Source organism: Vulpes lagopus, chromosome X (assembly GCF_018345385.1).
Source record: "Vulpes lagopus strain Blue_001 chromosome X, ASM1834538v1, whole genome shotgun sequence".
Classification (NCBI taxonomy): domain Eukaryota; kingdom Metazoa; phylum Chordata; class Mammalia; order Carnivora; family Canidae; genus Vulpes; species Vulpes lagopus.
The window spans coordinates 57,609,164-57,628,837 of record NC_054848.1 but is presented as its reverse complement, the minus strand read 5'-3'; the positions used below and the strand labels follow the sequence as shown (position 1 = coordinate 57,628,837).

Sequence of the window (19,674 nt, the reverse complement as noted above, 5' to 3'; positions counted from 1 at the left end):
TATCCATTTCAATTCTCTTCTCTATTTCTGTCAGCATTACAGAAGCTACAAACTCTAAATGCTTACTTTTCTAGACTCACGGCTAGAAGTTAGAAAGTTTAAAATATTTCTAAATCTATGGAACCCCTTTTCCTTTCCAATTGCAGTCTTACACTGGAGCACATTATATAAACCATATAAAAGGAGGGCTGCACTGGTGTTATATGGGGATGGTTGTCAGGATACTGGAACCTCCACTGATTTTTTTTTCTTATTTACTTTCTCTTCATTTATCCTCTCATTCCACTGGGGTCCCTGACAGGTACTAAATAATCTCGAGTTGTACAGATCTCCTCTTTTCCAGGCCACTTACTTTCTCAGTATCTATCCTAAAAGATGATAGAGTCCAATCCTTTCACTTGATAGATGGAGAAATTGAGCCATGAAGAGGTGAAAGGACCTGTACATGGTCTCAGAGACAGAAGCAGAAGTTGGTGGTCCAAGTACTGGGGAAGTATTAAGACAGAGCCCTGTGTTGTGCCTGTGGTGGTGTTTCTGAAGACTTTTTGTTTTGATGGGATTTTCTCTTCAGTTTCTTTACAAGTGTCTTGCACCCTTAATGAATTCCTGCTATGCTAATCCCAAGCACAACTACTTCCTTGCCCCCTGCTTAGTCCTGTTTCTATTTGGTCAGGGTCTTCCAGGCCTGTGAACCTTCTTCCTCCCTTCTGGAGCAGCCCAGATATCTGCAGATCTCAGCAGATCTGCAGCAGGCTCACTCAATGGTAAAGTTGTGACATATTGGGATAAAAACACCAAATTAGAACCAAAAGCTCTGGGTGAAACACTGGCAGTCAGGAGGCTACAAGGAAACAAGTACTTCAGTACAAGTACCACTTCAAATGAAAAGAATTTCAAGCCCCCAAATAGCCTAGGAACCAGAAAGTATAAACAATCTTGATTCCTAATCCTTCTCTGGATGCCTACAAGGGGCTCCACCCAAATTCAGAGGGGCAGCTCCAGACCCTCTTCAAAGATACTGGGTCAACAGAGGTGGGGTTTCCTCCACTAGGGGTTAGAGGAGACAGGAAGAGGGAGTTCAGGGGGAGGGGTAGCTATAAAAGGAGCTGATCTGGGCTGGGCCAAAGGGTTCAGGAAGAGACACTTCACTGAGGGTAGGAGAGAAGGAAGGCCACTGTAGCGGAGAAGGTAAGATTTAGAGAAATCAGGAGCTTGGAATAAAGCATCCTGGCCTCTCCAGAAAAAGCTAGAAATGAGATTAAGGCTGAATCTCACCTAGGAGGAGGTGGAAGTGATTAAGTTTAAAATTTCTGGGGTGGTTTCTGGCAACATGAAGCTGAGAGCTAGAATGCCTTTCAATCTCATAATTTCTTTAATTTGGTGATTATACCAGAGCCACAGACCCTATGTTCCCTACATCTGTACCTGCCATTTAGTAGCAGATGCATTCCAGGCCAAGTAACAAGATAAAGAAGACTGTAACTTCAAAAGCAGCCTTCTTGCAAAAGTAGGTCACCATGTGTGTTGCCTAGCACTCCATGTGAGGGAACTGCCAAGCAAAGCTGGAAACAAGCTGTAAGAAGGAGTTGTCTTCCCCCACCTCTGTCACACACACACACACACACACACACACACACACACACACACTCCTTTTCCAACACATTATTGCCCTTTAGAACTTAAATACCATGATTTGTATAAGGAAAGACTGACAAAACAGGGAAAAAAAAGTGGAAGTCACAAAAAAATAAGAACTGAGGCCCAGAAAGGGAAGGTCATAGAGAGTGTAGGGACTTGTCCAAGGTAACATAATTTGTCAGTGGCAAACCTGGAGCTGGAATTCTGACTCCAGATTAAAAATGGAGATCAAGATGAAGTTGCTTTCTTGGGTAATACCGTAGCTAGACTAAAGATAGATCTTCCTACAAAATCTTGCCATTTATGACAGCATGGATGGACTTTGAAGGTATTATGCTAAAGTGAAATAACTCAGACAGAAAAAGACAAATATTGTACGATTTCACTTATATGTGGAATCCTTAAAAAAAATTCAAGCTCACGAATATAGAGAACAGATTGGTGGCTGCCTGAGATGGAGGTGGGTAAAATGGGTGAAATGGGTCAGAAGGTACAAATTTCCAATTATAAAATGAATAAGTTATGAGGATATAATATACAGCATGGTGACTATAGTTAATAATACTATCTTGCAAATTTGAAAGTAGCTAGGAGCCTGGATCTTGAATTCTCATGATAACAAAAAAGTTGTTACTATGTATGGTGATATATGTTAAATAGACTTACTATGATGATCATTTTGCAATGTATTAAATCATTATATTGTACACCTGAAACTAATACAATGTTATATCAATTATACTTCAATAAGAAAAGAAAGATCCTCTTCCATATAAAGACATATAAAGCTTTGCACAGTGGCAGTATTGTAGCCAATGAGATTTATCCGAGGAGCGATTATTGCTAATTGAAAAGACATATAAGACATTGAGTTAAAACACTGAAAAAATTATCTGAAATATTGATTTGGAGTAAAGCAAAATTTGGATCACTCACAAAGTATCCCTGAACCCTAGGGATTCTTCCCCAATGTTTAGAAACCTGCTGACTGTTTTCTAAGGATAACCCATGGCTTCTCATTACATAGGACCCTAGGTATAGGTCCAGACTCCAGGCCAATGCATTTGATTTCACATTGCTTAGAACTTGTGTTAGTCTGGGGCCTCCAAGGATTAGACAATAAAATGGAATTACGTGTGCAAAGATTCATTAAGGAAAATGAAAGTAAATGGGGAGGGAGCCTGGAAAGATTAGGAGAGCCATGAAACTATAATATAAATCTGCCCCTGAATAAAAGAAGGAGGGCGGGAAGGTTGAGTGAAAGTGTCCTAGTCTGCCCCACACTCTAAGGAAGGCTTGTCAAGGCCAATAGGAATTGATGAAGACAAGGTCAGTTGGCAGTCAGAGGACTTCTGTGTCTCCCAAGAATGGGCCTACTTGTAGCAGGTGCCTCAGTGAAAATGCTGGGATGGGTTTCAAAGCAAGGTAGCCAAGGCCCTCCGTCAGTTATGCTCTTTGTAGTTGGAGGTCTGCAAGGCGCACTGTCTTGGGTGCTACAGAACTCCACCTTTAACTTCTACTATATCCCTTCTTTGCCCAGCTGCAGATGCTTTCCCATACCCATAGGCTCAACTGGGGCCTTGAGTCTCTAGAGAAGGAGAATAAGAAATGACAGAGACCAGAGAGCCTCTGTCAGAAGCACTAAAGTCAGACCTAAGTTGAACTGTGGCTCTTTTCCATGGCTCTGCACTGCAGCATGAGCTAACATGTTCATACCATTCATGCTTGTTGTCAGTCAAAACCACTCAATTTCACTCATATGTGGAATTTAAGAAACAGATAAACATAGGGGAAGGGAAGGAAAAATAAAATAAGACAAAAACAAAGAGGGAGTCAAACCATGAAGACTCTTAATTATTGGAAACAAACTGAGGGTTGCTATAGGGGAGGTGGGTGGGAGTATGGGGTAACTGGGTGATGGGCATAAATGAGAGCAGTTGAAGTAATGAGCACTGGGTGTTGTATGCAACTGATGAATCAGTAAATTCTACTTCTGAAACTAATAATACAGTATATGTTAATTAAATTTAAATAAAAATATTTTTAAAAACCACTCAATTCCAGTAGCCTTTCTGGAACCTTGAATATAAAGAACTTTTATTGCTTCAGATACCCATTATCCTTTCTTTCTCTAGCCTCTCAATCACCCAAGTTTAAAGAACACAGAACAAAACAGAATGGCCAAGGAGGTGGGGGTGAGAGTTGGAGAGTGTCACATGTAACTGTTTTCTTCCAATAGTGGGTGTGACTACTGAAACCAGGATAGGGAAAGGTTAGGAACTAACATTTTGTTAATCTCCCCATGCCAGCATGCCTAACCTGCATTATTCCACACACCTACACTGATAGGTATTAGTGTGCCTGCTTGATGGATGAGAAAACTGGGGATACATGTAAGCCACTTGCATATGGTCACAGCTCAAAGTAGTAGAGCCCTTAAACTCACAATGAATCTGAACCCCAGTGAGGGGGGACACAAGCTTTGCCCTTCAGTGAGTTTTTCCTCTTCTAGAGCCCTGGGGACTGGCAGAGGTACAGCTCTTTCTGCAAGCTGCTTCTGCTGGAGGCCACCACTAATCTGCATTTCTGTCTGCTGACTGCCATGCCTTCAACTCAACTCCAGCCCCTCAGAGGCCACTGCCTCAGTGTCTCTTTCCCAAAATACTTCTCAGCTTCTGGCCTTGATAGGAAATGGGAACTTCTGGATTAAGATCAGAATCAGGGCTCAGTTATAGATAGAGATCTGAGCAGAGGTCTGTAAACGGCTTGAAGCAATCCAGGAAGGGCTCTGTTATGGCAAGGATTGGAGCCCAGCTGGGCTTTCTGAGTACCCCAGTCTACGAAACCACCCACTACAGTAAACAGAATATGCTATCCTGCCACAACCGTGGTCCAAAGGGATTTCTTTATTACTCTAGCTTTGATTTTTACAATTTAAAAGCTCACGAAGCAACAGTCCAGGAGATTTAACAAGCACATTCCTGGACACTGAATCATAGGTGGGAGGAGGTAAAGGAGGGAGCAGAAATCTAAGGGAGGGCGTAAAAGACTACAACATAGCAAAGTGCCTATGTTGCCAAACAATTATTGATTATTGTTTCCCTTCCTACCTGATTATTTGAAAATAGGTGTATGTAGTATGTTCCAGAAAATGTTTTGTCAATTTAGTATTACTAATGTTTAGTTTTACTACTAGAAATTTTCAATAAATCTTAATTTTCTGAAAAAAAGGAAAGAGAACTTGGTGGTATGGAAAAGATACACATGTCTACCTTCGCATCCCCAGGCAAGTCAAACTAACACATAACTATGGGCTCAGAGCCAGCAAGACAATAGGCAAAGAGCTGAATAAGCATCAGGGGCCCCAGTCCCCAGTGTCACCTTTCTCCCTGTTCTGTACTGACTCTCTAAAAGTCTGGTGTTTAAGAAGTAGGTTCTATGTGTGAGAACTACAAGCAGATGAGGTAGCAGCTGGAGGGTGGCTCTAGATAGCACAAGTCCCTTGAGAGGAGCCAGAGATGAGATGTCTTATGTGTGGAGGTCTTCAAAACGAGTCAAAAAACTGAGACAAAGTGGCTTCCCATTGGAGGCAAGAAGTCTCTTCAGAGGAATTTGTGATAGATAAAGAATAAGAAGGCTGGAAATAAAATATTTCTGACCTAGGATGAGGGGGAAGGTGGTTACAAAAGGATCAGTGGGGCTCAGGGCAACATCAGTGACTGAAAGATTCCCACACTCCCAAGCCCTCCACATACCAGGGTTCAAGGGTTTGCTGAGGGGCTCAGTGGGTGGAAAGCCTGCTTTGTTGGTAGTCTGTGCTTTATATCTCACATATATGAGGCTTGGAGGTAGCCAGCTGGCTCAGTCAGTAGAGCATGCAGCTCTTAATCTTGGGGTTGTAAGTTCAAGCCCCATGTTGGTATAGAGATTACTTAAAAACATATGAGGTTTGTTTTCTCTAGAGCAGTGTTTGTTTTATTTTATCTTAACTGCACATTAGAATCACCTAGGGAGCCTTTCAAAATACTCCCCAATCCCCTAGAGATGCTGATTCAATTGGTCTGAGGTAAGGCCAGTACATCAGTATTTTTTAAGCTCCTCAGGGCATTTTGGTGGGCTGCTGGGATTGAGAATAATTGTTCTGGAAGAAGCCCATAGTCTCAGTCAGATGCCAGCTTAGGTGAGGACTTAGTGGAGGTAGAGAGGAAGGAACAAGAGGTATATGCTATAGAAAGCACACACTGGCCTATATGAGCCAGGAGATGTGTGTCGGGGCACTGTTTCTGCCACTGCTTTACTGTGTGACCCTCAAGTCCTCATCTCCCTCTGAGCCCCCCATCTCCCCCAGTACAACAAAGGAGTTGGACTTCATAGCTTCTAAGGATCCTTCTGACTTCTTCAACATTCTAAAAATGTACTAGACAGAAGAAAAGAGTGGGGTTGGTGGAGAAAGGGGTGGATATTTGGGCTGCTGCATGCTATGCAGGGGGTGCAAAAGAACACTGCTAACCCAACTCTCTGAGAAGGGCTGGTCCCAGGGAATTGTCTATCCAGAGCCCAAATGGAAAGGCATGGAAGCTGTCCTTAGATCCTTCTCAATTGCGAGCCCACTAGGCACAGACCATGCCCAAGTGTAGGATCTCACTAGTGCCATCACACACATGTTTATTAATATTATTTATGGTCATCGTAGGAGTAGTGATCTTAATTTGACATCCAGCTTTCCCATTTCATAATGACAGCTCAAATGTGTCTATAGTAGTATCCCAAGGAGCTGAAATACTTCAACTGTACTCTCTTTTTCATTCTTATTATCTCTCCACTGGGGAGACAAAGTCCCAAGGAGCTGAGGTAGAAGCATATGTGGTAATTCATATTTCAAGTCACTGGTTTCCAAGTTCAATCCTAGCTGAGATTCTCAGCACACACTTTGGACTCTATATATAGATGTCTTTCCAGTTGGGAAGGACTTATAGCCCATCAAAATCCTGTAGGGAGCTTTAAAAAAAGTACTGCTGTACTGGCCCTACCCCAGAAAAATTCAAATTCTAACCTCTCTTTTCCAAACCTCCTTTCCCAGCCAGTGCCCTCATGCCCCTTGACAGTCTCTTCATCCATTTCTTACCTCTCCCCCATAGCCCTACTCATGAATTACATACAGAACACAATTAACAGCTTCACCATGCAACAACTGGAAATTCCTTAAGAAAGATATTTTGCTTTCTCTTTCTCCTTAGTTCCCTACAGCTTAACACAGAACTGAGCAGACACTGCACACCTTTCACAAGTGGCTAGTTGGCTCATCTGATAAGGTTGTCAGGGTTGATCAACCAAGAGTTGTAAGAACTCAGTGAAGTAGCCAAATATTCATGGATTTTGAGAGTAGGTATTTTGGAATATAGGTCCAAAGCCTTGACTTACCACTACAGATTCTCCTCCTCCCTCTCCCACATAGTATAACCCTCTCCATAACACAGAACTACTCATGCCTGCTCCTCACATGACTGTCATGCACACTAGTGTCTCTTCTTCAAGTTCATTCTCCTCTTGATCCAGGTCCTCCATATCAAAAGTATAATGTAGAGGGAGCAATACCCCACTTCCTCCACCACCTTCTCCCTCACTTGGGCCCCCTCTGCCTGGAATTGTTCAATAGACTCTTATCAAGGGCTAATTCTACCCGGTTCCCTCCTCATTGCCTATTCATCACCATCAGCAAGACTTCTCTACTCCCTCAACCAGAAGAAAGTCCAAATTTCCAGAGGCCTTTAGCTCCCCTCTCTCATAGCCCTTAGCATTTTCTATTCTACTCCGTAGTTAATCTCCCATAACCCTAAAACAGCTCATTTGTTATATGACCTTCAACAAGTCACTTAACCTCTCAAACTTTACTCAACTGTAAAATGGAATGACAATCCCTGCTTTAACCTCCTCCCAGATCAAATGAGATAAAATATGTGAAAGCATATAGTATATAATCATGATGTTAGTTAACATTGAGTACTTGATATTGATCAGACACCATTCTAAATACTTCATATATATCAATTCACTTAAACAAGTAAGCAGCCCTTGGGACGCCTGGGTGCCTCAGAGGTTGAGTGTCTCCCTTTGGCTCAGGGCATGATCTCGGTCGTGGGATTGAGTCCCACATCAGGCTCCCTACGAGGAGCCTGCTTCTCCCTCTGTCTGTGTCTCTGCCTCTCTCTCTGTGTCTCTCATGAATAAATAAATAAAAACTTTTTTAAAAAAACAAGTAAGCAGCCCTAGGTAATGCATAAAGTTATTAACCTGATTTTGAGGAAACTGAGACACACGGAAAGATTAAATAATTTGCACAAGGACACACAACTAATAATTTGTAGAGCTGTATTTGAACTCAGGCATTCTGGTTTTGGAGTTCCCACTTGTATGACTCAGCTATACACCCCCAATGTAGGAAAAAATATATGTAATATAATAATACAATATACATATTATTATGTAATATTGTGTGAAGCAATATATAGCAAATGCAATAAAAATGTAGAAATTCAGAGGAGAGACAAATATGATTTAAAGCTGTTGAATAAAGCATCATGGAAAATGTAGTGACTTAAATTGGGTCATGAAAGAAAGATTAGAGCAAGGAGAGTATCATTATATGAGGGCTTAGTGTAGTAAAAAACCCAGAGGCAGAAGTATCTGGTGTGTAGGGAGATAAACAATGAGGATATTGGTTTGGATTGAGTGGGAGCATCATGGTAGTCAAACAGAAAAGGATAGATGACCAGGAAAAGGAATGATCTGGAAAAAAAAAATATAACATGCTGAGCAAGAGCTATGTGAGGTCTATAGTTCTGATCCAATTAAAACAAAGTTATTTTATTGTTTTTAAAGATTTTATTTTTAAGTAATCTCTACACCCAACATGGGGCCCATAACCCTAAGACTGTGTCACATGCTCTACTGACTGAGCCAGCCAGATACCCCAGAATCAAGTTTAAATATGCATGGGTGGTCATGGATGCAACATGTAAGTGGATTTTAAAAATGTGAGTCAAGGTGAAAGGTAAACTGTAACAGAGATAAATTACATTTACTGTACTTGAACTAAAAAGCAGCCTGTACAGAAGTGGTTCAAGATGAAGGCATAGGAAGACCTGAATTCATCTCCTTCCAAAGAGACAACAAATATATAGCTATATATGGAATAATTTCCTCTGAAGAAAACCTGAGAACTAGCTGAACACCTGCTCCACAACAAAGAATAAAAGAACAACACTGAGACATTTCAACTCCTTCAAAACAGGTAGAGATAGCTGTTTTACATAATACACAGAAACAAACACAGAGAGGTTATTACATATGAACGTCATGATAACCACAAACCTATAGTAGATAAACAAAACACAATGAGAAAAGAATCTAAACATAACACTAAAGAAAGTCATGAAAGCACAAGAGAAGAGAGCAAAAGAAGAAAAGAACAGAGAAGGACTATAAAAACAACCAGAAAACAATTAACAAAATGATAATAAGTACATACCCACCAATAATTACCTTAAATGTAAATGGACTAAATTCTATAATCAAAATACATAGGGTGGCTACATGGATTTTAAAAAAAAATCTCTATGATGCCTACAAAAGACTCACTTCAGATCTAAAGATACACACAACTGAAGGTGAATGGATGGAAAAAGATATTCCAAGCAAATTGAAACAAAAAGAAAGCTGGGGTAGCAATATTTAGAGAAGATAAAAGTTTAAAATACCACAGAAGACAAAGAAAGGCACTATATAATGATAAAAGGGTCAATGCAACAAGAAGATATAATGTTTGTAAATATTTATGCACTCAATATAGGAGCCCCTAAGTATATAAAGCGAATATCAACAGACATAAAGAAAGAATTTGACAAAAATACAGTAATAGTAGGGAACTTTAATATCTTACCTATATCAATAAATAGAATAGACCAGCCAGACAGAAAATAAATAAGGAGACACCAGCCTTAAATGACACATTAGACAGATGAATTTAATAGATATTTATAGAACATTCCATCATAAAACAGCAGAATACACATTCTTTTCAAGTGCACACAGAACATTTTCCAGGATAGATCACATTTTAGGCCACAAAAAGGAGTCTCAATAAACTTAGGAAAATGTAAATTATATCAAGAATCTTGTTCATGTAGCGGAATGGGCAAAATGGGTGAAGGGGAGTAGGAGGTACCAGTTTCCAGTTATGGAAAGAATAAGGCACAGGGATAAAAGGTATATCATAGGGAATACAGTCAATGGAATTGCAATAGCATTGTATGGTGACAGCTGGTAGCTATACTTGCTGTGAGTATAGCATAATTTATAGAGTTGTCAAATCACTGCATTGTACACTTGAAACTAATGTAACATTGTGTGTCAGCTATAATTTAAAAAAGAAAAGATTACTAATATTTCTAAAGCCCTTTATGTAACTTTCCCCTAAGAAAATTTTCCAACCACAATGGTATGGAACTATAAATCAATTACAGGAAGAAAACTGTAAAAACCCCACAAACACTTGGAGGTTAAACAATATGCTACTAAACAACAAATAGGTCAAAAGGGGAACAAATATCTTGAGACAAATGAAAATGGAAATACAACATTCCTACATCTATGGGATGCAGCAAAGGCAATTCTAAGAGGGAAGTTCATAGCAATACAGGCCTACTTCAAGAAACAAGAGAGAGAGTGTAAGGGAAGATGGTGGAGTAGGAGGACCCTGAGCTCACCTTGTCCCATGTTTACAACTGGATATCATCCATATCCAAGTCAATAAGCCAGAAAGCAATCTGAAGACTGACAGAACAAACTCCACAACTAAATATAGAGAAGCTGAATCTGAAAGCTAAGGAAGGTGAGAAAGGTGGAGAGGGGCTGCCTGCAGGAGGGAGGAAGATGCACATAGAGAGGACAGAGAAATGGACCCTTATACCAGGGAGCTCACACAGAGAAGACTAATTTGCATAATGTTTGGGTTTAAAAACCAGAAGAGCTGAATTCTGTGAGTCTATTAAACCAGTAGGACTTGGAGTCTGGAACTTTAAAGGTCAGCTAACTCAGCAGTGGGCAAGCTGGGAAGGCCAGTGAGAGCTGGGTTGCTACCCTTAATGAGACAGCAGCCTGCATGGAGAGGCAACATAAAAACAGCAGTTTACATAATTCCCGGGTCAAACAGGAAACAGATCTGTTTAAAATGGTTTCAGAGGATGTTGGGAGACTTCTTTGAAAACAAGGGAGCTAGCAGGCATCATTTTCCTCCTGCAACACCCAGCATAAACATAGAACCACCTGTGGGAGGCAGGCTGCATGGACAGTTGTAGCCTTGGCCAAGGGCTCAGGGGAGATTTTGTTAAAGCTGCATGTATGTCCCACCCAGGCACAGTGCACCCAGACATGCACACCCAGCCGCCATTGCATGCCACACCCACATGCCAGGTGCAAGCTACCACTGCACATTGCACCCAGACACCACAATGCATCCAGCCATGTGCCCCCAGGCAACCACCAGGGGCTGGGCTCAGCGACACCCAGCTATCACACAGCTCCACACAGCCCTCAAATGCCACAGCACTTTGGGGGATCCAGCATAAGACTAGTGGCCCAGGGCAGCTCCGGTGGCTCAGCGGTTTAGTGTCACCTTCAGCCCAGGGCCTGATCCTGGAGACCCAGGATCGAGTCCCATGTCAGGCTCCCTGCATGGAGCCTGATTCTCCCTCTGCCTGTGTCTCTGCCTCTCTCTCTCTCTCTCTCTCTCTCTCCCTCTCTCTCTCATAAATAAATAAAAATAAATCTTAAAAAAAGTAGAGATCAAAAGTGACAGTATAAAGATAAGAAACACAAAAGCAGTGAAAATGAACATTTCAGTAAAAAAATCAGTCAAGGAACTCACAAAATTAAAGGATATAAAATATGGCAACATTTGCCTAAAACATGGGAAGGTCATTTGAAACTTAAATGACCACCAACTTAATATAGACTGGTATATGCAAGAAGAGGTTATATACAAACCTAATGGTAATCCCGTATCAAAACTCACTGATATAGGATGCCTGGGTGGCTCAGCGGTTGGGCACCTGCCTTTGGCTCAGGGTGTGATCCTGTGGTCTCAGGATGGAGTCACACATCGGGCACCTTCAATGGAGCCTGCTTCTCCCTCTACCTACATCTCAATAAAATCTTTTTTAAAAACCACTAATAAACAGGCAAAGAATAAAGGGAAGGGAATCCAAATATATCAGTAAAGAAAATCAGCAAAACATAAGAGAGAAAGAAAAGAAAGAGACTCCTAACTCTGGGGAATGAACAAGGGGTAGTGGAAGGGGAGGTGGGTGGGGGGATGGGGTTACTGAGTGACGGGCACTGAGGGGGGCACTGAGATGGGATGAGCACTGGGTGTTATACTATATGTTGGCAAATCAAACTCCAATAAAAAAAATATACAAAAAGAAAAGAAAGGATCAGAGAAAAACTTCAGAAATAGCCACACAAGTAATAAAATGGCAATAAATACATATCTATCCATAATTACTTTGTAAGTGGGCTAAATGCTCCAATCAAAAGACATAGGGTGACAAAATGGATTTAAAAAAAACAAGACCCTGGGCAGCCCTGGTGGCAGAGCAGTTTAGTGCCGCCTGCAGCCCAGGGTGTCATCCTGGAGACCCGGGATCGAGTCCCACATCGGGCTCCCTGCATGGAGCCTGCTTCTCTCTCTGCCTGTCTCTCTCTCTCTCTCTCTCTCTCTCTCTCTCTCTGTGTGTGTGTGTGTGTGTGTGTCTCATGAATAAATTAAATAATTCTATTTAAATAGAATCTTTTTTAAAAAACCACCTATATGATGCCTACAAAAGAATAATTTTTATTTTATTTAAATTCAATTAATTAACATATACTGTATTATTAGTTTCAGAGGTAGAGTTCAGTGATTCATCAGTCGCATATAACACCAAGTGCTCATTACATCAAGTGCTCTCCTTAATGCCCATCACCCAATCATTTTAGGCTGAAAAACTAAAAGTGAGGAAACAGGGAAACATCTGCCATGCAAACTGATGTCCAAAGAAAACCAGAGTAGCAATATTTATATTGGACAAAATAGACTTTAATACAAAACCTGTAACAAGAAACAAAAAAAGGACACTATATAATCATAAAGGGGACAATCCAAAAAGATCTAGCAATTGTAAATATCTTTGCAATCAACATGCAAGCGCCCAAAGCATAAAACAGTTAATAACAACCATAAAGGAACTAATTGGTAATAATATAATAATAGTAAGGAACTTTAACACCCCACTTACATCAATGGAGTGATCATCTTAAACGAAAATAAACAAGGAAACAATGGCTTTGAATGACACACTAGACCAGATGAATTTAACAGGTACATTCAGAACATTCCATCCTAAAACTGCAGTATACACATTCTTTTCAAGTGCACATGGAAAATTCTCCAGAATAGACCACATATTAGCTCACAAAACCAGCCTCAACAAATTCAAGAAGATTGAAGTCATACCATGCAGCTTTTCTGACCACAATACTATGAAACCAGAATTCAACCACAAGAAAAAATCTGGAAAGACCACAAATACATAGGGGTTAAATAACGTGCTACTAAATTACAAATGGGTCAACCAGGAAATAAACGAAGAAATTTAAGAAGTACACGGAAACAAAAAAACTGAAAAACAAAACAAAACAAAAAAAGAAGTACACGGAAACAGATGAAAATAAAAACACAATGGTTCAAAACCTCTGAGATGCTGCAAAATCAGTTCTTTTACAGAAGTTTATAGCAATTCAGGCCCACCTCCAAGAAGCAAGATAAATCTCAAATAAACAACCTAACCTTATACCCAAAGAAGCTAGAAAAATAACAACAAACCTAAAACCAGCAGAAAAAAAGAAATAATAAATATTAGAGCATAAATAAATGATATAAGAACTAAAAAAAACCAATAGCATAATCAATGAAACGAGAAGCTGGTTCTTTGAAAAAAATTAATAAAATTGATAAACCTCTACCCAGAGTTATTGAGAAAAAAGAGAAAGTACTTAAATCAACAAATTTAAAAAAGAGAGAGGAGAAATAACAACTTGACAGCACAGAAATACAAATAATTATAATAGATTATTATGAAAAATTATATGCCAATAAATTGGACAACCTGGAAGAAATGGATAAATTCCTAGAAACAAATAAACTACCAAAACTGAAAGAGGATGAAATAGAAAATTTTCACAGACCAATAACCTTCAAAGAAATTGAATCAGTAATCAAAAAATGCTCAACAAACAAAAATCCAAGACAATATGGCTTCATGGGTGAATTCCACCAAACTTTAAAGAAAAGTTATTTTTCCCAAACTATTCCAGAAAAAGGGGGAGGAGGAGGAGAAGGAGAAAGGAAAGCTTCTAAATTCATTCTGAAGCCAGCATTATTCTGATACCAAAAGCAGACAAAGACATCACTAAAAAACGAGAACTATAGGCCAATATCCCTAAACAACAATACAAAAATGGTCAATAAAATACTTAAAACCAAATATAACAGTACATTAAAAGAATCATTCATCACAATCAATTGGGACTTACTCTTGCACTGCAAGGGTAGTTAAATAATTCACAAATCAATGTGATAGCTCACATCAATAAGAGAAAGGATAAGAACCATGTGATCATTTCAATAGATGCAGAAAAAGCATTTAACAAAGTACAATATCTATTCATGATAAAAATCCTCAACGAAGTAGGTTTAGAGGTAACATACCTCAATATAAGAAAAGTCATCTATGAAAAACCCACAGCTAGCGTGATCCTCAAAGGGGCAAAGCCTGAGAGCTTTTCTTCTAAGGTCAGGACCAATACAAAGATATCCACTCTCAACACTTCTATTCAGCATAGTACTAGATATCCTAGCCACAGCAATCAAACAACAAAAAGAAATAAAAGGCATCCAAATCAGCAAGGGAGAAGTAAAATTTTCCAGATTTGCAGATTATATGATACTGTATATAGAAAACCCAAAAGACCACCAAAATAGGCTATAACTGATAAATGAAATCAGTAAAGCCGCAGGGTATAAAATCAATGTACAGAAATCTGTTGCATTTCTATGCAGCAATAATGAAGCAGCAGAAAGATAAATTAAGAAAATAACCCCACTTAAAACTGCACCCAAAATAAGATACCTAGTAATAAACCCAACCAAAGAGGTGAAAGATCTGTACTCTGAAAACCATAAAACACTGATGAAAGAAATTTAATATAACACAAACAAATAGAAAGACATTCTAGGGGCATCCCTGGTGGCTCAGTGGTTTAGCACCACCTTCAGCCCAGGGCGTGATCCTGGAGACCCGGGATCCAGTTCCACATCAGGCTCCCTGCATGGAGCCTGCTTCTCCTTCTGCCTGTGTCTCTGCCTCTCTCTCTCTCTCTCTCTCTCTCTCTCTCTCTCTCTCTCTCTCCCGTGTCTCTCATGAATAAATAAATAAAATACTTTTTTTAAAAGTTTAAAAAAAATTTTAAAAAAGAAAGACATTTTATACTCATGAATTGGAAGAATAGATTTAAAAAAAAAAAAAAAGCCTATACTACTCAAAGCAATCTACACATTTAAAGCAATCCTATCAGGGAGCCTAGGTGGCTTAGTTGGTTAAGCATCTGTTTTTGGCTCAAGTCATGATCCCAGAGTCCCATTCAGTGGGAAGCCTTCTTCTCCCTCTCCCTCTGCCTGCTGCTCCTCCTTTTTGTGTTCTCTCTCTCTCAAAAAAATAAAGCCTATCAAAATACCAACTGCATTTTTCACAGAATTAGAATAAACAATACTAAAATTTATGTGGAACCACAAAAGACCCTGGATAGCCAAAGCAATCTTGAAAAAGCAAAGCAAAGCTGGAGGCATTACAATTCTGGACTCCAAAATATATTACAAAGCTATAGTGATCAAAATACTATAGTACTGGCACAAAAATAGACCATAGATGAATGAAACAGAATAGAGAGGGAAGCCTGGGTAGCTCAGTGGTTGAGCATCTGCCTTTGGCTCAGGACACAATCCTGGAATCCCAGGATTAAGTCCCACATTGGGCTCCCACGGAGAGCCTGCCCCTCCCTCTACCTATGTCTCTGACTTTCTCTATGTGTCTCTTATGAAAAAATAAATAAAAATCTAAAAGAAAAAAAGAAACAGAATAGAGAGTCCAGAAATAAAGCCACAATTATATGGTTAATTAATCTTTGTCAAAGTAGGAAAGAATATCCAATCGAAAAAAGAGCGTCTCTTCAACAAATGGTGTTGGAAAAACTGGACAGCAACATGCAAAAGAATGAAATTGGACTGCTTTCTTACACCATACAAAAAAATAAGTTCAAAGGTATTAAATATCTAAGTTTGTGGCTTAAAACCATAAAAATTCTAGAAAAGAACAAAGGCAATAACCTCTTTGACATCTGAAAATACCAACTTTTTTCTATATATGTCTCCTGAGGTTAGGGAAACAAAAGCAAAAGTAAACTATTGGGACTACATGAAAATAAAAAGCCTCTGCACACTGAAGGAAACAATGAACAAAACTAAAAGGCACTCTATAGAATGGGAGAAGATATTTGCAAATGATATATCCAAAAAAGAGTTAGTATTCAAAGTACATAAAGAACTTATACAACTCAACATCCATAAAAAAAAAACCCGATTAAAAAATGGGCAGAAGACATGAAGAGATACTTCTTCTCCAAAGAAGACATCCTGATAGCCAACAGACATATGAAAAAAAATATTCATCATCACTTACCATCAGGGGAATGCAAATCAAAACTATGATGAGGTATCACCTCACACCTATCAGAATGGCTAAACTTAACAACACAATTAACATCAGGTGTTGAGGAGGATGTGGAGAAAAAAGAACACTTGTGCACTGTTGCTGGGACTACAAAATGGTGTAGCCACTGGGGAAAACAGTACAGAGGTTACTCAAAAAGTTAAAAATAAACTATCCTATGATCCAGCAATCATACTACTGTGTGTTTACCCAAAGAATATAAGAACACTATTTCAAAGGGATACATGCACCCCTATGTGTATAGTAGCATTATTTACAATAGCTAAAGTATGGAAGCAGCTCAAGTGTCCACCAACTGAATAGATTAATAAAATGTGATATGTGTATGTGTGTATGTGTGTGTGTGTGTGTGTGTATAGAGAGAGAGAGAAAGAGAGAGAAAAGGAAATACTATTCAGCCATAAAAATGAATGAAATCTTGGCATTTGTATAAAAATAGATGGAAATAGAGAGTATAATGCTAAGTGAAATAAGTCAGAGAAAGACACATACCATATGGTTTCACTCTTATGTGGAATTTAAGACATGAGCAAATGGAAAGAGAGAGAGAGAGAGAGAGAGAGAGAGACCAGGAAATAAACTCAATTATAGAGAATAAACTGACCGTTACCAGATTGGGGGGAGGAGTAAATAGGTGATGGGCATTGAGGAGTGCACTTGCTGTAATAAGCACTGGGTGATGTATGGAATTGTTGGGTCACTTTATTGTACACTTAAAACTAATATGGCACTGTATGTTAACTAACTGGAAGTTAACTAAAACCTGGGGAAAAAAGGAGAATTGGTCCTAAGAATCTGCAGTTTTAAGAAAAGAGAATATAAACACAATGATAGTCATCAAAAGAAACAAGAGAACTCTCAAATGACCCAATTTTACACTTAAAAGAACTAGAAAAAGAAGAACAAACAAATCTCAATGTTAATAGAAGAAAGGATATAATAAAGATCAGAGTGGAAATAAAGGAGACTAAAAAAAAAATAGAAAAAAATCAATAAAAGCAAGATCTGGTTCCTTGAAAAGATAAATAAAATTGACAAACCTTTAGGTAAACTCATCAAGAAAAACAGATAGAGCCCAAATAAAATTAGAAATAAAACAGAAGTTACAAGTGATATCACAAAATTACAAAGGATTATAAGAGATTACCACAAAAATTATATACCAACAAATTGGACAACTTAGAAGTAAATAAATTCCTAGAAACACGCAATCTTGCAAGACTGAATCATGAAGAAATAGAAAATCTGACTAGACCAATCACTAGTAATGAGACTGAATCAGTAATCAAACTTTCCGACAAAAGTCCAGGACTAATGGCTTCATTGGTGAATTTTACCTGATATTCAAAGATTTTTTTTATATTCGAAGATTTAATATCAATTTTTCTCAAACTATTCCAAACAATTCAAGAGGACATAACCCATACAAGTTCATTTTATGATGCCAGCATTACCCTGATACCAAAACAAGGCAAAGATACCACAAAAAGGAAAAATATAAGGCAATATCTCTGATAAACAAATGAAAAATCTTTAACATGATATTAGCAAACCAAATTCAACAATATATTAAATGGATCACTTATTCAAATGAGATGCAATGATGGTTCAATATCTATAAATCAATCAACATGATACACTACATTAATAAAATAAAGGTAAAAATCATATCATCTCAATAAATGCAGAAAAAGCATTTGATAAAATTCAACATCTTTTTATGATAAAAGCTCTCAACAAAGTAGGCATAGAGAGAATGTACCTCAACCTGATAAAGGTAATAAATGAAAAACGCACAGCAAACATCATACTTAGTGGTGAGAAGTTGAAAATTTTTCCTCTAAGATCAGAAAGAAGACAAGGAGGCTCACTTTTGCCACTTTTATTCAACATTGTATTGGAAGTTCCAGCCATAGCAATAATGCAAGAAAAAGAGATAAAGGGCATCCAAATTTATTTTTTTTTAAGATTTTATTTAGGGGAGGAGGGGCAAGATGGCGGAAGAGTAGGGTCCCCAAATCACCTGTCCCCACCAAATTACCTAGATAACCTTCAAATCATGCTGAAAATCTACGAATTCGGCCTCAGATTTAAAGAGACAATAGCTGGAACGCTACAGTAAGAAGAGTTCGCGCTTCTATCAAGGTAGAAAGACGGGGAATAAGAAATAAAGAAACAAAAGGCCTCCAAGGGGGAGGGGCCCCGCGAGGAGCCGGGCTGAGGCCGGGGCGAGTGCCCCCAGGACAGGAGAGCCCCGTCCCGGAGAAGCAGGAGCTGCACCAACCTTCCTGGGCGGAAAGGCGCCCGCAGGGAGTTAGAGCAGGACCCAGGAGGGCGGGGATGCCCTCAGGCTCCCTGGGACACTAACAGACACCTGCGGCGCCCATAGGAAAGTGCACCGAGCTCCCTAAGGGCTGCAGCGCGCAGGGCGGGACCAGGAGCAGCTCGGAGGGGCTCGGGCGGCGGCTCGGCGGAGGGGGCTGCGGGGCGGGAGCGCGAATCCAACAGCGCAGGCCCCAAAGCGCTGGGCGTCCTGACACGGCCCAGGATCCGGCCTCCCCCGGGACAGGCAGAGGCCCGGAGGGCCCAGGACAGCAAGGACGCTCCTGCCCTGAGCTGAGCAGATCAGCGGCCCCGCCCCCGGAGTCTCCAGGCCCTGCAGACGGAGAGCTCCATAGTTACTGTGGGAGCTGAATCCAGGGCTCCAGAGCTGGCCCCGGCCACTGTGGCTTCCTCCGGGGCCTCACGGGGTAAACAACCCCCACTGAGCCCTGCACCAGGCAGGGGCAGAGCAGCTCCCCCAAGTGCTAACACCTGAAAATCAGCACAACAGGCCCCTCCCCAAGAAGACCAGCTAGACTGACACGTTCCAGGGGAAGTCAAGGGACATAAAGTATACAGAAACAGAAGATACTCCCCCGTGTTTTTGTTGTTGTTTGTTGTTGTTGTTTTGATTTCTGATTGCTTCCCCACCATTTTTTCCATTTCTATCTTTTTCTTTCACTTTTTCTTCTCTTTTTTCTTTTCTTCTTCCTTTTTTCCTTTTTCCTTTTCCTCTTTTCTTCCCTTCTTTCTCTCTCTTTTTCTCCTTTTCCCAATACAACTTGTTTTTGGCCACTCTACACTAAGCAAAATGACTAGAAGGAAAACC

General features: G+C 39.8%; 1 protein-coding gene and 1 pseudogene across 1 annotated transcript in view; one reads left to right on the top strand and one right to left on the bottom strand.

The window, feature by feature from the left end:
* Positions 1-19,674, bottom strand: part of SLC16A2 (solute carrier family 16 member 2) — a 116,496-nt gene that overhangs the window by 65,676 nt on the left and 31,146 nt on the right. The gene's annotated exons all lie outside the window — the stretch shown is intronic.
* LOC121483747 lies at positions 2,425-2,579 on the top strand (annotated as a pseudogene).